The 23,809-nt window shown below is 36.3% G+C and overlaps 1 protein-coding gene across 1 annotated transcript in view; it reads right to left on the reverse strand.

Moving 5' to 3' along the window:
• Positions 1-23,809, reverse strand: part of SOX5 (SRY-box transcription factor 5) — a 980,574-nt gene that overhangs the window by 713,995 nt on the left and 242,770 nt on the right. Inside the window, exon 4 of the mRNA XM_059682385.1 lies at positions 10,941-11,037. The gene's annotated coding sequence lies outside the window, so the exon portion shown is untranslated. The remainder of the gene's footprint in view (positions 1-10,940; positions 11,038-23,809) is intronic.

A 23,809-nucleotide genomic window follows, 5' to 3' on the forward strand; every position in this document is an offset into this window, starting at 1 on the left:
GCCCACTATACAGGATCTAGAATTTATTTTCAAAGTATTCTAAAAATCTTATTTCCGAGGCATTGAACAGTGGATTTCAAATGAAGGCAAATGTTATCATGACAGGAAGAACTACCTGAGACCGATCACCTCGGAAGCAGTACAAACCCAACTCAACCAGGGGATTCTGGATAAACTTAGTGGAACTGTTACAGCATATTATCCTAGCCATATAAACTTTAGTTAAATATGTTAAAAATCCCCCCAAATATTTTGCCTTTCTTGATTTTTTCTAATTAAAAATAAGAACAAAGAATTTATATTCATATAGCACTCTATGTACATAGATAATGCTATCATTAGAAAACTATGTATGGATTACTATGGCATTCCCTATCAAAATTCCAAGGGCATTTCTCACAGAAAAAAAAAATTCTAAAATTAATATGGAACCACAAAAGACCACAAATAGCCAAAACAATCCTGAGAAAGAACGAAGTTGAAGTTATCATACTTCCTGATTTCAACCAATACTTCAGAGCTATAATAATCAAAACAATGAGGTATTTGGCATAAAAATGAACACAAATATCAATGGAACAGAATTGAAAGTCCATAAATAAACACTTACTTATATAGTCAATTAAAACTTGACAAAGGAGCCAACAATATTAAATGCATAAAGGGTAGTCTCCTCAATAAGCAGTGCTGGGAAAATTGGATAACTACATGAAGAAGAATTAAATTGGACCCGTTTGTACACCACTCACAAAAACTTAACTCAAAGTGGATTAAAGACAAACATAAGAGCTGAAACCAAAAAACTCCTACAAGAAAATATAGGGGAAAGCTCCTTAATATATGGATTACTACACTGATGTTTAAAATTTAATACTTAATGTGAATTCTTCCTTAAAATGAAAGTAATAAATGTTCATTAAAGAAAGGTATGTAATACATGCAATAAAAAGGCAAAAAAGAAATTTTAATCAGCCATAATCCTGCAGTGTAGATATAGTCTTTTAGCATTTTGTATATATTCTACCAGGACTTTCGTCCCATGCATGATACAGCCCTGTGTGTGCTATACATGTGCTTCTTGAATGTTTACAAAGTTCTGGTTTCCCTGGTCATTAAAACAGCATTTTTAAATGAAATTAATATTCCATACTCATAAAAACCACAACTTTTTTTAACCCAGGGCACATTTTTTTTGTATATAGGTTGTTTCAATTTTGTGTTACTATAAACACATATAGGGAGTCCCAAAAATTGTATACACACTTTATTTTTTAAAATATATTTTATTCATTTTTTACAGAGAGGAAGGGAGAGGGATAGAGAGCTAGAAACATCAATGAGAGAGAAACATCGATCAGCTGCCTCCTGCACACTCCCTACTGGGGATGTGCCTGCAACCAAGATACATGTCTTTGACAGGAATCAAACCTGGGACCCTTGAGTATGCAGGCCGACGCTCTATCCACTGAGCCAGACTGGCTAGGGCTGTATACACACTTTAACAGCTGATAGCTCAGTTTTGAAAATGAAAATGTATTTTAATAAACAATGCCTTTATTATGCAAAGTGTGTGTATACATTTTTGGGTGGACACCTTATATGTAAAACATTAGGCAATTTCCAAAAAGCACAAGATCAACATTAAAACAGATTTTAAGGTGTATTGTATAAAATAAACTGTACTCTGGTTCAGTAATACATGTGATAGCACTGGCCATAGTCAATGAGAAGCCTCATCTCAATGCAATCTCTTTGGTTATTGTGGCATCTAAATTTTTGTCAACTTGCTAAATGAACTAGGATCTCAAAATTTATATGCATTTATTGAATTCTTACAAAAATAAAATATATATGTTATGTTTATTCCTCACTTGGTTTCCTCCTATTAATTGAATATTCAAATTATTTCTCTACTTTTCTGTTAATTTGTAAGCAGTTTAAATTACATCTCAGTACATACATGAACATATTAAATTGCCAATAGTCTGACAGTTTTAACAAAAATGGCAATTTATATAGTTAAACCTAATATATTACAAATGTATTTCTCCGTTCCTCCTTTGTTTGCCTGCCATCCTTTAAGACACAAAGAAGCTTTCTCATTTATGTGATCAAACCTAGCAAGAATTTTCTTTTGCGATTTGCCTCTGATATAATGCTTAAAAATAACTTTCAACCCTACCCCCAACTTATATAAATATTCACCAACACTATCTCTTAATACCCTTATGGATTCTTTAATTAAGAATTTATACCTTTAACCTTTCTAGAATTTACATCAGCAATAGTATAAGAGATTTAACTTATTTCTAAATATTAGAAAATTGTTCTAAAACCAATTCATTCACACAGATTTAAAATGCCTAAAATTACACTTGCATAAAAAAGCTTTCCCACGTTAAGAGGGAATGAAATTCCCTAATTGCAGGTCTAACATCATGTTTATATTACATTACATTATGTTATATTATATTATGGTATAGTATGTCATGCCATATTATACAGTATTATACAGCAAATTTTTTTTACAAAATATGAGTTTTTAAAAAAAATTCTCTACTAACAGATTCATAGATACAAATATCATATAAGAAAATAAATATCACAGTCCATAATTACTTTTAAAATTAGTAAATATTTATTACATTTTATAATGAATCTCAGCAGTTCAACTTCACCAATTTATGCAAAATGTATTTTCATTTACTGAATGTGACCATGGGCAAGACTTCTTCCATTGAGAATATGTATAACCTAATTATGCAAAAAGTTTTATGGAGACACTTTGTGTTCAAGGTTTTTTCTCAAATTAAATTATTATTGTTAGAACTGCTTCTTTGTTACTTAGTATTCTAAAGAAAGATGCAAAATTAAGCCATTGCTTGCTCATATACATTATTTTAAAGACTTCTGGTCAGCAGTTCATGCATAATTTTATTTGGAAGGAAAAATCCTCCTAATTATAATTGCTGAATAACAAAACAATACTCAAGCAGTTGTTATTAAATTATTAAGATGCATATGATCAGCTGACTTGCATAAAATAATACAATTCTAATTTTCCTGTAACTTTTGAATGATTCTCACTCATTATTCCTTATCAATCAGGAAGCTGAAAGTCAAAGGAATTCTACATAGACCATTATTCTCTGCCATGCTTGCGTTTTAGAGCTGCTTCAAGTGGATTAGCATTGGCTACTCAAGTAGCAATATCTGGTTCCAAGACCAGTACAATGGAGCATCTCTAGTTAATTGCATTATCTTACTTATGTTACATTTCAAAATGAACTCTGCAATTCAAATTGTGCTAATGAAATTCCCCTGGTGCCTATGTACATACACTCGAAACACCCAGAAAAATAAGCTTCTAACTTTATGTTAAACTATTCAGATGGATATCAATATTTGCAGGTAGAGCATGAAGACAAGCACCATCAGGCCTTTAAACAAATAATTTTGAGTTAAGAAAAACTATAAGAGTATAATGCTCTTAGATTTAAATATTCTGTTAGCGTGCTATTCATGGTGTTTTTGCCTACAATGTTTTATTAGCTTGAGAAAACTAAGCTGAAAGTATTTCTAAAAAGGCGTCTGTTCAAGAGGTTGACCGTAGCAATAAAAGATGATCTGCCATGATTTATAAGGGGTTATGAAAAAATGAGGTATAGAATTTTATACTGTTCAGGAAATATAGAATCACATAATGAGTTATTAATGAGGACACAGGGATTCAAATCAAAGACCGCACTTCGAGGAATCAGTTCTACCATATGTTGCTAAGAACTGTGGATGAAGGTATAGAACATGGGCAGTTAGTCACACAGGTACAAAGCATCACAAGCCCTGTATCTGTATAACTGTGTAAATCAGCGCCTTCTTTTTTTCTGCCCCTTTTTGTTGGCTTGTTGTGTATTTTTTTTTTCTTCTTGATAACCAGGGTTTTGATTTCAGAGGGTCATTGGATTTTGCCATAGCCTTTCAAGTCTTGTTAATTATTATGTGTTTGGAGTAATGCACATTTTTATCCACAGGTGGCAGACCTTTTTTAAATCAACTTCAATCATATTCAGTATTTTGTTTTGATGGTGTGAGTTCCCCCACCCCCTTCAACTGCCACCCACATTAAAATGTAAGAGTGTGCTGCTCAGAGTTCTCGTTAATGTTGCACAATTTAGATGACAGATTTGTCAACAAAGTGGCTCATTCTCAAAGGCCAGTGAACCCTGTCGAGATAAATGCCTTAAAAATTGTATATTGCAGAGTAATCTTTAATTATAAAGAACTCACTTGACAATTTACAATATGTTGGGATTATTTTTCTTTTTCCAAGCAATAGAGAGTTTTACTTTCTAGATTAGGGTGACTGAAGGAAAAAAAAAAGGGGGATTGGATTTGATGAACAGTTAAAGCAAAGAGCTTGCTTATTTGCAAGTAAAAGAGAAAGGTGACCAAAAGGTGTGTATAAAAAAACAACCACTTAGGATGACAAATTATTAACTGGCTAAATGGTTAAAGCAAATAACTATAAATGCAGTGACATTTTAAAAGAATGTTAAAACAGAAGGAGATAGGCAAACAAAAATAACTACCACCAATATTCTCAATTTACCTCTGCAAAATCTTAGATTTACAATACCTATGCAAGGTACTTATAGTTTGCGTGTTACTTTTGTTCAATGCAATATAAAACCTGATATTCAACTCAGCCTTTTTGTGCATACTGTTGATATATGTAGAGGATGTTTGTACATGATGTATTTCAATTTGTACGAAAACAAAATATTCATAATTTTATATTTCTAAAACATTTTGGCAATACTTGATATCCTATATTAAATTTCTTTAAAGAAAAAGAATACTGGAAAAATAAATGCATATTTTAATATCCTATTATTCTTCATTTCCAATGTGGGAAATTCTTAATAACTATCTTAAATTATTTTTCCTAAATTTGAAAGATTTAGCAACTTAAGTTATACTGTTTGCAACTATGTATCTCCCTCATATAATGAACCACTAAAGAAATAAAACTTAAAAAAAAGAAATAAAACTTTTCATAACTATTTGCTGTTTTATTTTAACACTTATCAATTATGAAATACATGTATACAACATATGCAGTTTTACAAATGGTTAGAAAGCATGTACCCATGTAACCACCACACAGGACATCACTGACACTCTCCCTTGGGTGAGAAGTGCTCTGATCCAAATCTCCCTCCCTCAGCTCAGTTTCTTTTTTCATTTCCAGAGATCAGCATCCATGGCTCATTTAGTAGTATTTTCTCACATTTCTTTATAGTTTTACCATCTACAATGCATTTCTGAACAATATAATTATTGGCCTGAAATCGTCCTGTATATATTCTTATGTCTTTGATTTTTCCCCACTTAGTATTAATTAGATCACTAACATATGACCATTGTCATCACTTCATATTTTATTGAATGACTATTCTGCATTTTCTCTCTGCTCGGTGGCAAACGAATTGTCTCCAATGTTTGGCAAATACAAATGTTTCTGCTGTGACTATTCTTGACCATGTCTCCTGATATGCAAATGCACATATTTCTACAAGATGCTTATCTACTGTTGCTATACTTAAGCAGTGGTATACATTTACTAGGTCCTATATCAGAAAGTGATTGTTCCCTTTTAGATCCCAACAAGTGCTCTGTGAGCGTTGATGCTGCTCTGCATCCTTGTCAATGCTCTAACCTGCCAGCCATTTTTGTTTTCCCCCTCTGAAGCATTCATGGTGGGATCTCATTATGAGTTAATTTGTATTTCCTTGACTAATTGTGAGACTACACACTTCTTTTTTATATGTTCGGGCAGTTGGACATATTATTGGACATTAGGATTTGTTGTTTTGCCTATTTTTCTATTGGATTATGTGAAGTTTGACATTGATTCTTAGTTTTAAAAAATCTATTCTGGATACCACCTGTGTCAATGATGTTTTGCAAATTTTTTTCTACCACTCTGTGTCCTGTCTTTTTACTCTTGTTATGGTGTACCTTACAAACAAGAAACAATAATGTAGCCCCTAATACAAATGATAAACATTGGCTGATATGATGTGTCATCATGAATTGTTAAAAAATGCATCACTAGGGTGGGGAGGTGATAATGGGGGAGGATGTGTGTGTTGGGGGAAGGGGAGAGGTAGTATCTGGGAAATCTTTGTACCTTTTGCTAATGGTGTTGTGAACCAACAACTTCTCTGAAAAATAGTCTACTAAAAATAATGTAGTATATGTGCTTTTTTTCCTACTCCAGGTCATAAAGTTATTGTCTTAGATTCTCTTGTATAAGAATATGAGATAATCTCTTATAGGAGATTTTCTTATTGTTTTGCCTCTTACACTTAGTTTTTGACTAACTAATTTTGTGTGTGTGTGTGTGTGTGTGTGTGTGTGTGTGTGTGTGTAATATGAGGTTGAGATCCAATTTCATTTTTTTCCATTACAATCACTTTTCCCAGTATTGTGCATTTAAAAGTCTGTTATTTCTCTACTGCTTTTAAGTACCACCTTTATTATAAATAAAACATCCACATGTCCATGAGGTTTCTGAGCTCTTTGTTCTTTCTCATTTGTATACTTACCTACCCCTGCAGTAATGCCACACTTACTGAATTATGAGAGCTATATAATATTGGCAGGGCAAGTACTCCCACCCAGTCTTTCTTTTTTTGTCTTGACTATTCTTTGCCTTTTGCATTTCAGAATCAACTTGTCACATCACACACACACACACACACACAAAAACAAACAAACAAACAAAAACTATCCAAACAAATAACAAAGAAACAAACACAAAACAACCCGCTGGCATTTTGATTGTGATTACATTGTACTTACAAATCAATTTGGGAGTAAGGGACATCTCTACACTATTGAATCTTTCAGTATATAAACATGGTTTATCTCATCAATTAATCCAACCCTGAAAATATTTCTTAATAGTTTCACAATTTTTCCCATAGAGGTACTGCACATCTCTTATTACTGTATACTAGATAAAAATTGATACTGATATATAGAAATATAGTTGATTTCAGTATATGCATCAACTTTACTAAATTCTCTTACTAACTCATATCATTTGCCAATAATGACAAGTCGTTGGTTGGTTCTCAAGCCCATTAACTTTATTTCTTTACTTTGCTTTACTACATTGGCTGTTGTGATGTTGCCTTTGTCATCCCTGATAATGGTTGTTTGCCCCTTGCCATTTGCTCTCTTGCTCAATCTCATCAGAGCTTTGGAAAACTCATTCATCATTGGCAGCAATCGATGTTCCACTTTCTTTGTCCTCTCTTTCACTTCATTAAGTTTGCTCTTACTTCAATTTCTTCCTTCTGCTACTTTTAAGTTTATTTTTTTGGTCTTTTTGAAATTTCTTCTTGGACTAATAATTTTACTCTGTTTTTCTAATACATTTATTTAAGGCATAATTTTCCCAGTAAATACATCTTACAGGCATTGTATAATTGATACACTTAGAGTGTTCACTTTTGTTTAAAATATTTATAATTTCTATTGTGATTTCTTTTTAATTTTGAAACTTTTTCTAGCTATATGTTTGTTATTTATTTGAAGCTTAATTTAATCATGATTCCAAATCTTTGAAATGGCTGAGAACTAATATATGACAGTGTGCCATTAATGTTTATAACTGTTCCATGTGTTCTTCAAAATAAAGTGAATTTTGTAAATGTATGCAAGATTGTATATATGTCTATCAGGTCATTGCTTAATCTTGTCTTTCAACTCTACATCCTTACTAACTTTCTCTATCCATTTATTCCATCTGTTGCTGAGAGAAGTGTGATACTATCACTGTTATTGTAGATCTGTTTCCTTAATAATTTTTAAGTTTATGTTATTAGGGGCATTTAGATTTAAAATTATTCTATCTTCCTATTAAATTGAAACTTTAATAATTTATAAATTGATTATCTTCAGTACCCTTTGGGGCTTTAAAATCTCTTTTGTAGACATTAGTGTTTACATGATAAGTTATTTGCATGATACGGTGTATTCCTTTATTATTTAGGTCATACAGATGAGGAATCAGTGCTTAAGGAATATACCCAACAATAGACAGACATAAGTGGCACTGAACCCAAACAGTGCGCCTCCAACACCTATGCTCCTCAACATTATGTTTCTCTTACAAGTTACGAAGATTGAAGTCAGCTTAGTTTCAGGGGTAAAATGCTCTCACTCTAATGTCTTCAAAAAATTTCTCACAGATTGCTACCTCATTGTGATTTTTCACTTAGCTTTAACTTAATTTCTCACTCCTTTAATATTCTAAAGCAGTGTTTTTTAGCTGGTGTGCCATAAGAATTCTTAAGACATGGAATACCTCATTGTTTAGATTGTCAAATAAAAAAAATGACAGCAGCCAACACAACAATAGCTATCTGGTACAAATGAATCAAAAGTATACCTATTTTTTTGTCAGATTTGCAAGAAATGTATGTTTTGATATGCGCTGCAAAATTTTGGTAATTAGTTTATGTGTGCCATCAAATGAAAATGTTGAAAATCGCTAAAGTAAGAGAATACTTTTAAAAATACTTAATCAAAATTCTTAGTCAGAACTGTATAATATCCTATAACATGAAAGTGCTCAAATTTATCTAATCACTGTTGGGCAGTTTAATTAACCTCAAATTATTCCCATTATAAATATATGAAAATTAACATTTTTACATACTAAATGTTAACACCTTTAATTATTTCATTAAGTTAAGTTTCTTGGAAGTGAAATTGCCAGACACTGTTACTTAGGCTCTAATATCTGTTCTCTTATTATCCCACTTAATAACCACTCCACAATTATATTGCAAGACAAAAACTACATTTTCCAGCCTCCCTTGCAGTGTGGCACGGCCATGTGATTCTGTTCTAGCCAAGGGAATGTAAGTGGAAAGAATGTGGAATCTTTCAGAAGACATCCTTAAAGGGAGAAAGCATGACCTTCTCCTAGAAGTATTCCCTCGCTGTAAATGGAGTATGAATATGAAGGCAGGTATGCCAATACTAGGTACTCCAAGACATTAGGTAAAGCCACATGTTCAGAGTAAAAGATGAAGGATCTGGGCCCATGAGGACTGTGGAGCCATCCAACCACTCTGAACTGCCTACACAGACTTCACATCAATGAGATATCGAGTTCTATCGTTTTAAAACTATTTCAGATTACTTGCAATCAAGTGCGCTTCAAAGGAACAGAGTAGAAATGTTGCATAGAATGCTTTAGAAACATGTAAGGCTCTTCACAGAGATGGCTAAATTACTTCCTGGAAAGTTGAGCAAATATAACCTTTTCCCAACATTATTGAAAGCACCCATCTCTCCACATTCTAGTTCCAGCACTGTCATTCCAAACCACTTTTTACTAGTTAGATAGTAAGTGATAGTAACTTTTCACTAGATGAATAGTAACTTGCATTTCTTTTGTTTAGTTTTTTATATTCAAATTAAATTCCTCAGTAATCATTTGTTCTTATGTCTTATTTTTAAAATTATGTTAGTGTCTTTCTTATAATATAACAGTAATGTTTTTCTTTTTTTTTTTTTTAAATATATTTTATTGATATTTTACAGAGAGGAAGGGAGAGAGATAGAGAGTTAGAAACATCGATGAGAGAGAAACATCGATCAGCTGCCTCCTGCACATCTCCTACTGGGGATATGCCCGCAACCCAGGTACATGCCCTTGACCGGAATTGAACCTGGGACCCTTCAGTCCGCAGGCCGACGCTCTATCCACTGAGCCAAACCGGTTTCGGCATGTTTTTCATATTTATTAGAAGCAGGCCAGTTTGTGGTTTGTCTTTTACTTTTACTTACACTGGTAGTTTCACTAGTAAAATTATAGAAGTTTTACATTTGCAGTATTCATTTGTGACTTGTTCCACTTCTATTAGCATAAAATCCATTACTCACCACTACTTCCTGCATATTAGATTTCATTTGTCTGTGACTACATGAAGCTTTATTTATAAATTTAAAAATATTATTTAGATTTGTAATAATTTAGTTTTTAAAGAAGTTAAAAACCACTGTTGTTTCTAAGGGCTTTCACAAATAAATGTGTAACTTGAAGTTCTAGTCTCAAGATGTTAAGTATGGATTAGTAAACAAGTAAGTTTTAGTTCACTTTGCAAGAAGACCACTTTTTTCTCATTCTTTTTAGGACTCGAAAGAGAATGCCTTTTCCATCCTACGAACCTCTTCACAACAACAGGATCACTTATCTCCAAACTTTTCTGAGGCCACCCCAAGACAGTCAGTCAGCCACAGATTAGAAAAGGATTTTCAACTGTTGGTCTGTGGTGAAACCTTCAGTTCCTATTTCCAAGAGTATTAGTTTTTTTAAAAAAACAAACAAGAGTTTCATAAATGCCTACACAGATAGATGCCCACAAATGAATTGGAATGGGCCTTGTCAAAATTGCACTTCTGTATGTGTTTATGAAAGCATACCCTAGAATATTTAGTAGACTATGGAAAATTTTGTAAAATGTGTGATCTACTCATTGTGACTCTAAATATTTCTTTTGCACCACCAACAACAAATTATCAACTGTTTTAAAACACATTTATCAATGGAAATAAAAAGCTTTTGCAACTTTAAGAAAACGTGTCTCTCATTAAGAAAATGAAAATGCTGCTGCTATCATCTGCCAGTTTAGGGACATTACCTTTATAAGTTAATGTTTCAAAATCATAATTACATATCTAGTTGTCATCTGAATATTTAAAAGAAATATGTCCTATAGTTTTATATGCAGCTGTCATAAATTTTACTTATAAATTAAAAATAAGAGAAGGCACATAAACTTCCATTGTTGTGAAGTAAGCAAACGTAGTAATTGATTTATCAAAGGTGTGTATTATGTTTTTTATGAATGTACCTTTTTCCTGCCCAGTGCAGTGCCAAAATTCTCTGTTCAGCTTTCAGAATCTTGTAAACAGATTCAAACAGGAATCATGTCATCAGCAAAAGGAATGCTAGAAAAAATAAAATAAAACAATTAACAATGCACATTTCTTTTTTAGTAAATCTATCAACATAAGACTTGTGGAAGCAGGAGGGAGCTAAGCTTTTCAAACAATGTATGAATATATACATATGTAAATGTATAGAAATATATAATAATTATAATAGAGTCATTGTTTATGAAAAAAGGCATTAATTTGGCATTGTAATGCCACCAGAGTTAATCTAAAAATGTATATGAATATAAGTTATGTTATATTCATATATATATAGATATGTTAATTCCCTTAGAAGCTGTTCATTTTGTCTAATTTTCATGTAAACATCCTGCAGATACTGTAGGACAGGAAAATTCTTATTTCTTGAAATGATTTATGAACGATCTCCAGGTATCCTCATAGGTCCCTTATTTGATTCCATTCAAACATATGACAGTGATGGTCAGCTCGTAATTGTTTTGTGGGAGTCACCCAACTACCTCTACATTCACATCCCTTACTCCAGATATCTCTATGAATGACCAGCTCAACCTCAAAAACAATGTGCTTGCCACTTTCAGGAATGAATAAAACTCTGGCTTTGCTACCAAATTCCCCAGACTGGACAGAAATGGCCCTTGGCAATCAATAGAAATTCCCAAGCATCAGACTTCTGAAAGCAGGGAACATGCATATGGTGGCAGCCACAGCACCAGTTCCAGCTCCGTCTCTTTCCTGTCAGTTCAGTTCATGGAGAACTGAGTACTGCTTCAGTGTTCATTCATACTACACCCCCGATTGTTCAGTTTTGACCACAAGGCTTATGGAATTTGTGATGTTTTATTACCATAGAGTATCTGTCTGGAGCATGATTGGTAGGGAGGAATTTTACTTCATTCCACCCTCAGAACTCTTAACAATATTGACAAAAATCCTCAAGTCCCCTCGTAGACAAAGTGAAGACTGCATATTATTTCATTAGTTCATGAATTACTCCATTAGAGATTTTCCAAAATGACAAAAGTTATCAAAATTTTTGAACTTCAGGAATTATGCTGTTGCAATAAAATAAAGGTTGTCTGCCATTTTAAAATAATTATTTCTTTTCTTTAAAAATGTTGCTTCAAAATATACATCAAACTCTACTCTATTTTTCCCCAGTTAAGTGAAATGTCACATCTGACTACCACAGAATTTACTTAAAAGCAAAACAGACAAATTGTGCCATATTCTATATTTGGGCAACACAGAGATACACAGGTGGTAATTTTACCCACAAGAGGGAGCCTGTATGTATATATTTTTTTGTCAAAGAACTCAAAAAACTTGAGTTAAAATATAAAATTCTAAAAAATTTGTTTGATGTCATAATCTTTATGTGAGGTCAAATTTTGAAATAGTCAAATTTCAGTAGGCATATTTTCCTTCAATTATAACATATCAGCATGTCAGAATATTAAAAATATAATTAGAATTTTTAAAAATTCCCAACCTATATTATAATTATTTTTTTTCATATATAAGAATACAGATGTAACTTCCAAAGCAGCCTAAGAGAAAATTCATTTGAGGTGCTAGCAACATTACTTGGGTAAAATTGACTAGCATTATTATTAGTGCCCTAAATCATAATTTACATAGAAGTAAAAGGATATTTCAGTCATCCCATATCATAAAAAGAATCAAGATAAAAAGGGAAAGGAAATAGACTAGTATAAAACAATAATTTTCTAGGTATTTATGGAACAGAAAACACCCTATTTTTAAAATTATGGTGATGGTCATTCTCACTAATACCACTTAAAACTTGCCTAAGAAAGGCACCATGATGAAGTTTCTTTTCTTAGAGTTGTGAAAAGGGTCTCTTTTCTTAAAAAAAAGGAAAATTAAACTTGATTCCTTAATATCCTATAATCTCTATACATAATATCTTAAAACTCTGGGTTTTATAAAAATAAAATATATTCATTAACTTAAAAACCACCTTATAAAAAATAATCTTGGCAACTTGTATCAAATCAAAATAATCTGTCCTATCACAATTAGGGACACAGTAATAATTCAGTTGAAATTTGTTTTGTGATCCTTTGTAAAGACAGATGATAAACTGCCTATCCCTGCCACCCTCCTCAGTTCTCTTCTCAGCTACTTGAAGATCCTATATAAGAAAGGCCTAATATGTTAAGTGTCCAGTCGACCAGTCAGCTGCTCAACCAATCAAAGCGTATATGCTAATGATATGCTAAGGCCGCTCAACTGCTGGCTATAACATGCACTGACCATCAGGGGGCAGACAGTTGACCAGTAGACCAGTTGCTATTATGTGCACTGACCACCAGGGGGAAGACGCTCTGACCAGTAGGTTAGCTTGCTGCTGGGGTCTGGCCAATCAGGACTGAGTGAGATGGGTGGAACACACCCTGGAGCTGGCCAATCTCCTGTGTCCCTTCCTGGTCCCAATCATGCACCAGTTGGGGCCCTCGGCCTCACCTGCACCCTCTTGCAATCCAGGACCTCTCAGAGAATGCCAGCAAGCTGGTTTCGGCCCGATCCTGCAGGCCAGGCCGAGGGACCTCAGTGGTGCATGAATTCATGCACTGGGCCTCTAGTATTACATTACAGGGGCAGGGAGTTGAGGAAGAAGGGGATAATCACTGCTGCTCTCCCTCTGGAGTTCCAACCTGCCCATTAAATCATTTTTTCTCCCACTAGTGACTGTGAATCTAATGGACCTAAAATCAATACCTTAAAAATGACATAAAAATATATATTCAGCTCTGACTGGTTTGGCTCAATGGGTAGAGCATCAGCCTATGGACTAAAGGGTCCCAGATTCAATTCCGGCCAAGGGCACATGCCTGGGTTGCTGGCTCAATCCCCAGTAAGGGGTGTGCAGGAGGCTGCTGATCAATGATTCTCTCTCATCATTGATGTTTCTATCTCTCTCCCTCTCCCTTCCTCTCTGAAATCAATAAAAAATATATATGTATTAAAAATATATATTCATTTTATGGACTAACGTACCCTGGTGTCTGAATCCTAGTTACACCCTCTGCTTTTAAAAGGGGCAACAGTCTCCCTTCCACCAGTAAAAGTTGCTCAGTCACTCTGCAGCATGCGCTGTGGTGCTAGAGCGCAGCACAGGGAAAGACCACTGCTGCAGAAACTTTACGCCCGTGGCCTTGCACTTGTGTCAGGAGACACAATAAGGGACAGGCATGCAGGTAGCTTCAAAGAGCTTTGCCACATTCTGAGGTGGGTTTGCAGGTCTCTGTTTCCTTATCTTGTTTCACAACTTATATAACATTTTGAGTGCATCAAATATTACATAATAGCATTGAAAAACAAACAAATAGAAAGAGATCAACCAAAGGACTTGTATGCATGCATATAAGCCTAACCAATAGACACAGACACCAGGGGGGTGAGGGCATGAGTGGGGGGCTGGTGGGTTAATGGGGGGATAAGGACACATATGTAATGCCTTAATCAATAAAGAATAAAAAAACCACACGACTTCTCTTTAACAGTGAATTCTGTAAGGATTGAAAAAGTGGATAATAAGTCCTTACAAGTAGAAAAGTTCACTAACACATCAAAGAGATATTAGTCAAATAAACATAGTGTGAGCCCGGCTGGTGTGGCTCAGTGGTTGAGTGTCGACCTATGAACCAAGTCACAGTTCCATCTCTGGTCGGCATATACCTGGTTCCAGGCTTGATCCCTAATAGGGGGCATGCAGGAGGCACTCAATCAATGATTCTCTCCCATTGATGTTCCAATCTCCCTTCTCTGAAATCAATAAAATACACATATCCTATATGATAAAAGCCTAATATGCTAAGTGTTCAGTCATCCATTCAACCAATCAAAGTGTAACATGCTAATGATATACTAAGGCCTCTCAACCGCTCTCTATGACATGCACTGACCACCAGGGGGCAGATGCTGAATGTAAGAGCTGCCCCCTGGTGGTCAATTTGCTCCCACAGGGGGAGCACCACTCAGCCAGAAGCCAGGCTCATGGCTGGCGAGTGCAGCAGCCATATGTCAGTCAAACATTTCCCAAGGGCTCCCGGACTGTGAGAGGGCACAGGCTGGGCTGAGGGGCACCCCCACCACACACACCAGTGCACGAATTTCGTGCACTGGGCCTCAAGTATATGTATAAAATATTATTTATTTAGATAGATATAGATATACAGATATATATATATATAATGTAGCATGAGATCCCACCACGTTAACCAGCCACAGATGAGCTCTGGAAGGATGAGAGCATTTCATTTATAAGAAACATCAGTGAAACAATCCAAAAAGATACAAAAACTATCTGTTGGTTATTTACATATTAAGAAAATACGATGATGAGGTTTTTCAATTTACAGAATATTCTTTCTTTTTAAGAATAGTTTATTGATTTTTTTGAGAGAGAGGAAGGGAGAGAAAAATCGATGTGAGAGTAAATCAATTGGCTGCCTCCTACATGCCCCCTACTGGGGATTGAGCCTGCAACCTGGGCATGTGCCTTGACCCAGAATCAAACCAGCAGCCTTTAGGTACACAGGAGGACTCTCAACCAACGAACCCACACTGGCCAGGGCTGGATATTCTTTAATCCAAAAGATTAGAGACTAACTTTAAAAGCCATTCTTATCATTAGAAAGTTTAGTCCAGCAACAACACAACAAGAAAAACCAGCTCAGTTTACAATCTATTGGAAACTTTATTTTGATAATCTCTTATTCTACCATTAATCTTTTAAATACACCAAATATAGAGCCGCCCTGTAAAAGTCAAAGATACCTGCAAAGAAAAGAAAAAAGTATGGTAAGAAATAAATAAATAAAAAAGAAAGCTAAAAATGAAAGAAGGCCTATTTTCCTGGGAAAAAATATCTTTTGACTTGCTTTATTTCAATGGGTACAAATTGAAATAATCAGAGAATAATGAATAGAAAAAGCAACTTTAAAACATACTTTTTGAGAGAATTCTAGCAACAGGTCAGCATGAGATTTCTTATTCAGTTTTACTGGCTGAAAATTCATATAGTCATACAATTTCAAAAGAAAAAAAAAGTTCTTTATTCCATTTGCCAACCAGAGTCATTTATCCCCTATTAGATAAAGTATAATAGACTCTACAGAAAGGGTCACTGGCCTTCCATTTAATGATATTGCCAGCCCCAATCTGCATTTTCCCGGCAATGTCCCTCAACACAGAATAAATGGCTGATCTTTCCACAATAACAGCTGATTTCTATTTATTAAGCTAAAAAGGTCACCATTTTCTACGGCTGGGCCGCCCTGCACTATTGATAATTTTATGCATAAACAAATGGCAAATTTGTGCCACATAAATATGCATTAGCAATTACTTTTTCCTAGGGCAACGCTTACTGCATGCAAATGTATACCTCACAGGGCCTGGTAGCTTTTGTTTTAGCTCTTCAACAGTGAAACAAAAGAGCACAATAAACAATTTCAAAATTGCCAATCAATAAGCAATGCAAATGCAAAGGTAAATGGCAAGAAACTTGCTTAGAAACAACAAAACAAAAAGTGAGGTTGGGGAGAATAGTGGAAGTATTTTCTTTGTCATATTGTTTCATTTCTTTCTCTTTCATAATGAAAAGGCTAAAGTGCTCTTGACATAGAACAGCTAGAGAGACTGGTGCTCAAGCCGATGCCAGATGGGGCAAGTAGAAAATATGCACATGTTGAGTAAACACACACACACACACACACACACACACACACACACACACACACAGAGAGAGACACACACAAACACACCACAAAGAGGGTTTGGGGAAAACTGTGTTCCTAGGTGATTCAAATGTATCACCTATGAAATTTCAGATCTTTCCATTTCAGAGATTCAAATAATTTTAAAACTGGAAGGAGCGACAGAGAAAAACAACCAAATCTCAGTTCCACTGCACTTTGCCATGTTGTTATTTTCCAATATCGTCTTCCTCAGACAAAGGGAATATACATGATCAATAAGTAGGATGTTTTTAGGAACATGAGGAAAAGGAGTAAATGAGAATATACAATAAAAAATAAGGTGCATCTCATGAAACATTTGCAGGCCCAGATGTTTAGGTTAAAAAACTCCATATCTCAGAACAATTAAACAATAGGGTCAATGGCACAAGGACACAGAGAGAAGAGGCTAATAAGGAAAGAGGCAATGGGGGTAACAAAACCTGGTTAAAAAAAGTATTACCTGATTTGAACATGAAAATAAATAATAGCTCAAGAAATTTGGTATTGTTCAAATAAAAAATGAACTGTGGAAAAGATTTTTTTAAGTGTCATCTGCAATGTACCTTCTTAAATGCTTTACACTTAGATCCTTTACACTTGATTTTCACAGAAAACATGGCCTAGCACACAGGCATGGGGAGGTTAGGGAACTTGATCAATTACTTAACTCAGTGCTAAGACCTGGGCTTTGCCCAGTCTGATGCCCGCCCCTGCAAGCTTCCCTGCAGCCTGATGCTGCCACCTTATCCTTAAAACCCATCCCTTTTAACCCAGCTGAAAAATCTCTTCCTCAACGTGTAGATGGCTTTGCCTTTGTATCAAGAAGTCAAATTGGAGTTTTAAAAATTAAATTGTCAGGCCTTATGCAAGTTTCTTTAACCAAGTTAGTACAATACCTTAGCTTCTGTAAAATATACTAACTCTACTTTGCCTATTAGCCTAATGTATACCTAGAACATAGCATAGTTTTAATGTTATTGGTGGAAGTGGAATTCTTGGGATGTTTTGAGGAAAAGAATTTCCTCAGTCCCCCAAGGGAGGATGGGATTTGTGGAAAGCTTTGTCGATGTTGTAAAATTAAGGAGCTTCCCCATCCAAGATCTCATTGCTGTCCCCCTCGCCATGGAAGACGTCCAATCTTGTCTTCATCAGGGCCAGAATCAAGGCCACTGCCCAGAATTTCTGTCCCATGTTAACGTACAGTCCAGTCCAGCATCCTGCATGTAGAGTCTGAGTCTGCCTGGCCATGGCCATGTGGCTGCTTAAGGCCATGTGGCTATGAAGAGAGAATAGGCCAGAGTATGGTCAAGTGCAAGTCACAGAGCAAGAGAGAGCAAGAAGAGAAGGAAGGGAACTCTTTGTCTGGGGGTTTTAACCTTCCAAGATTTTGAGTGGCTCCACCCTTCTAGCCAATCCGTTGTTCCCCAGACTAGACTGACAGACAAGCACCTCCCTAAGCTATGTCACCCCACGTTCACTGTGTATGTGCCCATCTCCCCTTCTCCCCCCAAAAATCCAGTACCAGATGGAGGAAGGGAGGGTGTTAATCCAGTTGGAGGAACAATGTCATGTGACACTGTAGCTTCCTAGTGAAGCTTCCCAGGTGACCATGCTTACAGTGTCTGGCCTCTCCTTTGTTCTCTTCCTATTATTAATATCAATAAACTAGCTAATTATGATGATAACATTAATAATCTTTGAGAACAAAAACACGTTTGGTACTCCCCATCTTGATCTTAATATAATGAAAGTTTTCACTATTACACAAAAGATTCACACAAAAGCAGTAAAGATAAATCAAGTAGTCTTGGCCTTAAAGGCAAGGAGGCAAACCTGAACATCCAAGCCCTGTGAGCAGCTCTGTCCTTCTCAAAGCCAAGCTAGTCCTCAAAAGGGCTCTCAGAATCCTGACGTGGACACTTAAAGTCAAGCTTCTTGCAAGAAGCCCAGGAAACTCCCCTTGGAAATATCTTCCCCAGTAATATCCCTATCATATGTACTTGCAATCCTATTCTTGTCAACTATTTATTTATAGTTTTTTTTAAAATAAATTTTTATTGATTTTCAGAGAGAGAGAGAGAGAGGAAAGAGAGAGAGAAACATCAATAAAAGAGAACCATGGGTCAGCTGCCTCTTGCATGCCCCTTACTAGGGATCAAGCCCACAGCCCAGCACTTGCCCCTGACCAGAAATCGAACCAGTGACCTCTCAGTGTGTGGACAATGCTCAGCCAACTGAGCCACACCGGCCAGGGCAATATCCTGGTTTGGTTTTTGTTTGCTTTTTAACTGACTTTCCTTAATCTATGAGCCAAAGAAAGAGCAACAGAGACTTACCACTGTTCTTAGAAATTATACCCCACTGCATAGTATCATGGGAATTGGGTAGTCTATTTTAAGGAACTCAATCTGTAATAAAAATACATTTTTTCCAGTGGTAGATGACAGGGACTTGTTAACCAAGTTTATGTCTTAGATAAGGCATGTTTAACATGTAAGCATTTGTTTTTTCATAACAAAACATTACCTTCTGATGTTAGAAATGAACACACACACACACACACACACACATACACTCCATAAAAATGACTGATGTTAGATGGCTCTTACAAAATTACATTTTGAAAAATTATGGGACTATGAATCAGACATATAGATTAAATTTCCCTGAAAGAGACATGTGCTTAATAATTAATGGGAATGGATACAAATAATATTTATGATTTTATGTTACCCAAAACACTTGAATAATTATGCAGTAATCATATAGCTAGAAGAAAATACTTACCAACTTTGAACTGTAATCTGTGAGGAAATTTTAAATTACAAAAAGATTTTTAAATTGAAATGGACTTAAATACACAAGCTGAAACTTTAACCCACTTTAATATAAAGTCTTCTAAAAATGTCAAGATGAAAAGACTTGCTTTAAGAAAAGTTCACAAGTCTTCATAATTTTTAATGGCAGCAATCATAATGCAAGCAAAGAACAAGAGGAGGCAGTGAAAAAAGAGAACAGAGTTGATAACTGTAGAGTGTCCAAATCAATGCCCGATGTTAAAACAATATTTTAAATACTGGTTCCAGAACTGGTTTCCAAGGTATGTGCAGGGAATTGGATAAGTATTCAACACCCAGAAAAGGTCAACCGGAAACATAGGGGGTACAACAACTGGAGAAGATGCATTCGCCTAAAAATAGATCAAATTTAAGAGTATTGAAAGGGGCCAGTCATTAAGTAGAATCAGATATTTTAAGGATAGCAATTGACAAGAGTATAGACTAGATATATTGTCTCTCGCTCCACATGAAAGAACAAGATGTTGTTTGTTTTTTGTTTGCTTGTTTGTTTTAATCTGATAGCAGAGTTTTGGAAAGGTAGCTTTCAGTGCATTGTGAAAAGTAACTTTTTAAAAATGAGTTATGCACCCTAACCAGTTTGGGTCAGTGGTTAGACTCAGGCGTCAGCCTGCAGACTGAAGGGTTGTGGGTTTGATTCCAGTCAAGGGCATGTACCTTGGTTCCAGGCTCGATCCCTTGCATGTGAGAAGAAGCCAATTGATGTCTCTTTCTCTCCCCCTCCCTTTCACTCTCTCTGAAAATCAATGGAAAAAAATATCCCTGGATGAGGATTAACAAAAAAAATAAAGAGTTATACAACAATAAACAAAGCCAAATGATTTAAGCTAGGGGTCTGGATTCAGACATAACGAGTCACACTCTGACTTTGCTCCTTACTGGCCAAGGGATCTTGGACTCAGTCACTTAACCAATCTATGCCTCAGTTTCCTCATCTGCAAAATCTTCCAAATACAAGCGATACTGAGGAAAGGTAGAAAATCAAACAGAGCTGCAGGACCTCCTGTCAGAGAATAGGATGCCTGGATTGAATGGTACACTGGATCATCTACTTTTTAAGATCCATTCTAATCTAAGACTAAATTATGCTATTGCTCAAAGTTCAGGCAAATATTTTCACACCATTTCAGGCGAGGAAGGCTAGCATTAAATATTTAAAAGAGAAAAAAATGCGCAGCAATTCCCCATTATTAAAAAGATTTTAGCATCACACAGAGAAAGGATATTCTCTTTTCCTTCAGATGAAACTATCATACAAAACACAAAGTATTTTTTGTTACTAAAAGACACATAACATCCTAAGTCTGATACGTGATTACTTAAATCAGCTACATTCATTTTTAATAGGTTTACAATATTAACTTTATTTTTGGTCCTTTTAAAAGCCTCTGGTTCTTGATTGATAGGTACTTTTCAGATACTGAGGAAACATGAACAAAGTCCTCATGCTTTTGAACGCTGAGTGCTGCCTCCGTGGCCCTGTCGGTCCAGCCTTTCCGCCACTCCTTCAAGGGCGCCGTCTGTCACAGCCACTCAGGAACACAGGAGAGGGAGCTGAGCAGGGCTAAAGGGCATCTTCAAACGAAGGGATTCTCAAATCCTCCTTTGCAATGCCCTGAGGGTCCCCCTCGTTATTTCAAGGAACGCTCTAAAATGTTCAAGAACTTCTTAAAACAAAATCATTTTACTCGTTCTTAACAATTATAACACTGTGTGGACTTCTCAAGGTGTTTTCACTTAAACTATCTTATTGGATCCACAGGCCAATCCTCAAAGGTAGGAATGACAGGGGATGATCCCACTCTTGAAAAAAAAAAATCTCAGGAAAGTTATAACTTGACTCCAAATCATAAAACCACAAAGTAGAAAAAAGGCAAGAACTCAAGCCCAGTCTTTCCGTCCACAACGCTCCATCACCGATCCCACGTACGGCTTTAGGAACTGGCAGAGAGGTCAGTTATGAATGTTGATTAGGTTTATGCTGCACTCTTTACTTACCTTCTCCTTCATGCATAGAATGTTTCAAATGTTCTCACTCTTAAAAATGAGCATAGCACCATGGTTCTCAATGGAGGGCTATCCCCCGCCTCCCCCCACCCCACCCCCTCCACTGGGGGGAGACATTTGGCAATATCTACAGGCATGTTTTTACTGTGACGGAGGTTTGGGAAGAGATGATACTACTGGCCTCTAGTGGGTAGAGGCAAGATGCTCCGAAACACCTACAATGCACAGGAGAGCTCCCCACAACAGAGCATTATCAGGTCTAGAAGGTAAATAACCCTGAGGTTGAAAAACCCTGGGTTAACAGTATTTTTATTGAAGCCATTTGTTTCTGTCTTTTATTTTTGTTACATAATCGTAATAATGCTTTCTGTGTGTAACATTTGCTGGGTACTCATGACTGGGTTGGCATAAGGCTATCGACTCTTGGGTAGTCACTAATCCCACAAAATGACCTGTGCCTTAGTCTCTGCTGGGCCAGAATATGTTGAACAGTGGTTCAAGTGACAGAGTCACCACTGCTGAGACAAATGGATCATAAAATAATTCGTCATGGCATTTATAACATTTTGCTTAGAAGAATGTTGAAAATACGATGATGTAAATGTGGAAAGAAAAAAAAAGCACACGTTTTGATGATACAAAATGAGAATGAAAATTTATTAGAGTTAAGGAAATAGCCTCTAGGTTCACCGTGATGTATAGCATACATCATAAACTTCACAACAATGCAGATCCAATCTTGAAAATGAATTTGGTTACCCTTTTATGCACTAAATCGTTTCAATAAGCATTATAATAATTAATAATACCCTTGTCAAAGAGAAAGTTCTCACTCTTTGTCCTTATCCTGTCCACCTTCCTTACAGAAGCCAGGGCTCTCAACTCTGTTTCTCAGGCACAGGAACCAGAGTACCATCTCCCAGACTTAGTTCCACTTTTCATATGAGCCAAATAAAAGCCCTGATTCTGGGACAGGGAATGGCCTCAGTCATAAGACGTCGCATGGTAGCTCTTGCTTCCTTAGAGTTTATTTATGATGTCCTCAGATATGTTAACACATAAATAATGAATTAGGGACTTAGAGACAAACTGTTTTAGTTAACACACACCTTTATGAATCTGATGAAAGCTACAAACTCACTCTATAGAAAGGTAAACTACCATGATGAGAGACCAATTTCTATGGGTCCTGTGTTTCCGTACATCTTGTGAGTGGAGGCACCACTGTCTTTCTTTAGGACTACTCTTTCGAGTATATTTGTATAGAGCAAGCCATAGAAGATAGAGACAGTGTCTCATTCCAGAGCAAAAGGCAGGCTTATTTACAGTCCATTAAATAAGGACTAGAGGCCCAATGCACACAGATTCATGCAAGAATGGGCTTTCCTTGCCCAGACTGCCAGCACCGCCTTCATTCCAGCCCGGAGACACCTTTCCTCCTTCCCACACTGCCCAGAGGTGCAGAGTGGCTGAGGCGGTGCAGGGCGCCTGTGCTGTCGCAAATGTCCTGCCCCACCCCCACCCCCCAGCCACTCCACGCCTGAATGTGCAAATTAACCTGCCTTCTTTGTTGGGTTAATTTGCATACTCACTCCTGATCGGCTGGTGGTCATTGCGAAGGTACAGTCAATTTGCATCTTTCTTTTATTAGTGTAGATAATGTCTTACTTAGTGTCAAAGGTTAGTCATGCTTACTGCCCACTATAAAAGAGTCAGGTTCTTTTTTTTTTTAATATATTTTATTGATTTTTTACAGAGAGGAAGGGAGAGAGATAGAGAGTCAGAAACATCGATGAGAGAGAAACATCGATCAGCCGCCTCCTGCACATCTCCCACTGGGGATGTGCCCGCAATCCAGGTACATGCCCTTGACCGGAATCGAACCCAGGACCCTTCAGTCCACAGGCCGACGCTCTATCCACTGAGCCAAACCGGTTTCGGCTAAAAGAGTCAGGTTCTTAAGGCTCCAGTAGCTCGTCATGATCGCATAGTGGTTAGTACTCTGCATTGTGGCCGCAGCAACCTCGGTTCGAATCCGAGTCATGGCATTGTGGAACAAAGAGTCAGGTTCCCTATGGTCATGTTTTCTCCCCCTGCAGTGTAGGCATCACAAGACTCTCTCTGAATCACCATGTGGGGATGGGGCTCAGGGCACAGGTACAAATGCTA

Source organism: Myotis daubentonii, chromosome 2 (assembly GCF_963259705.1).
Source record: "Myotis daubentonii chromosome 2, mMyoDau2.1, whole genome shotgun sequence".
Taxonomy (NCBI): domain Eukaryota; kingdom Metazoa; phylum Chordata; class Mammalia; order Chiroptera; family Vespertilionidae; genus Myotis; species Myotis daubentonii.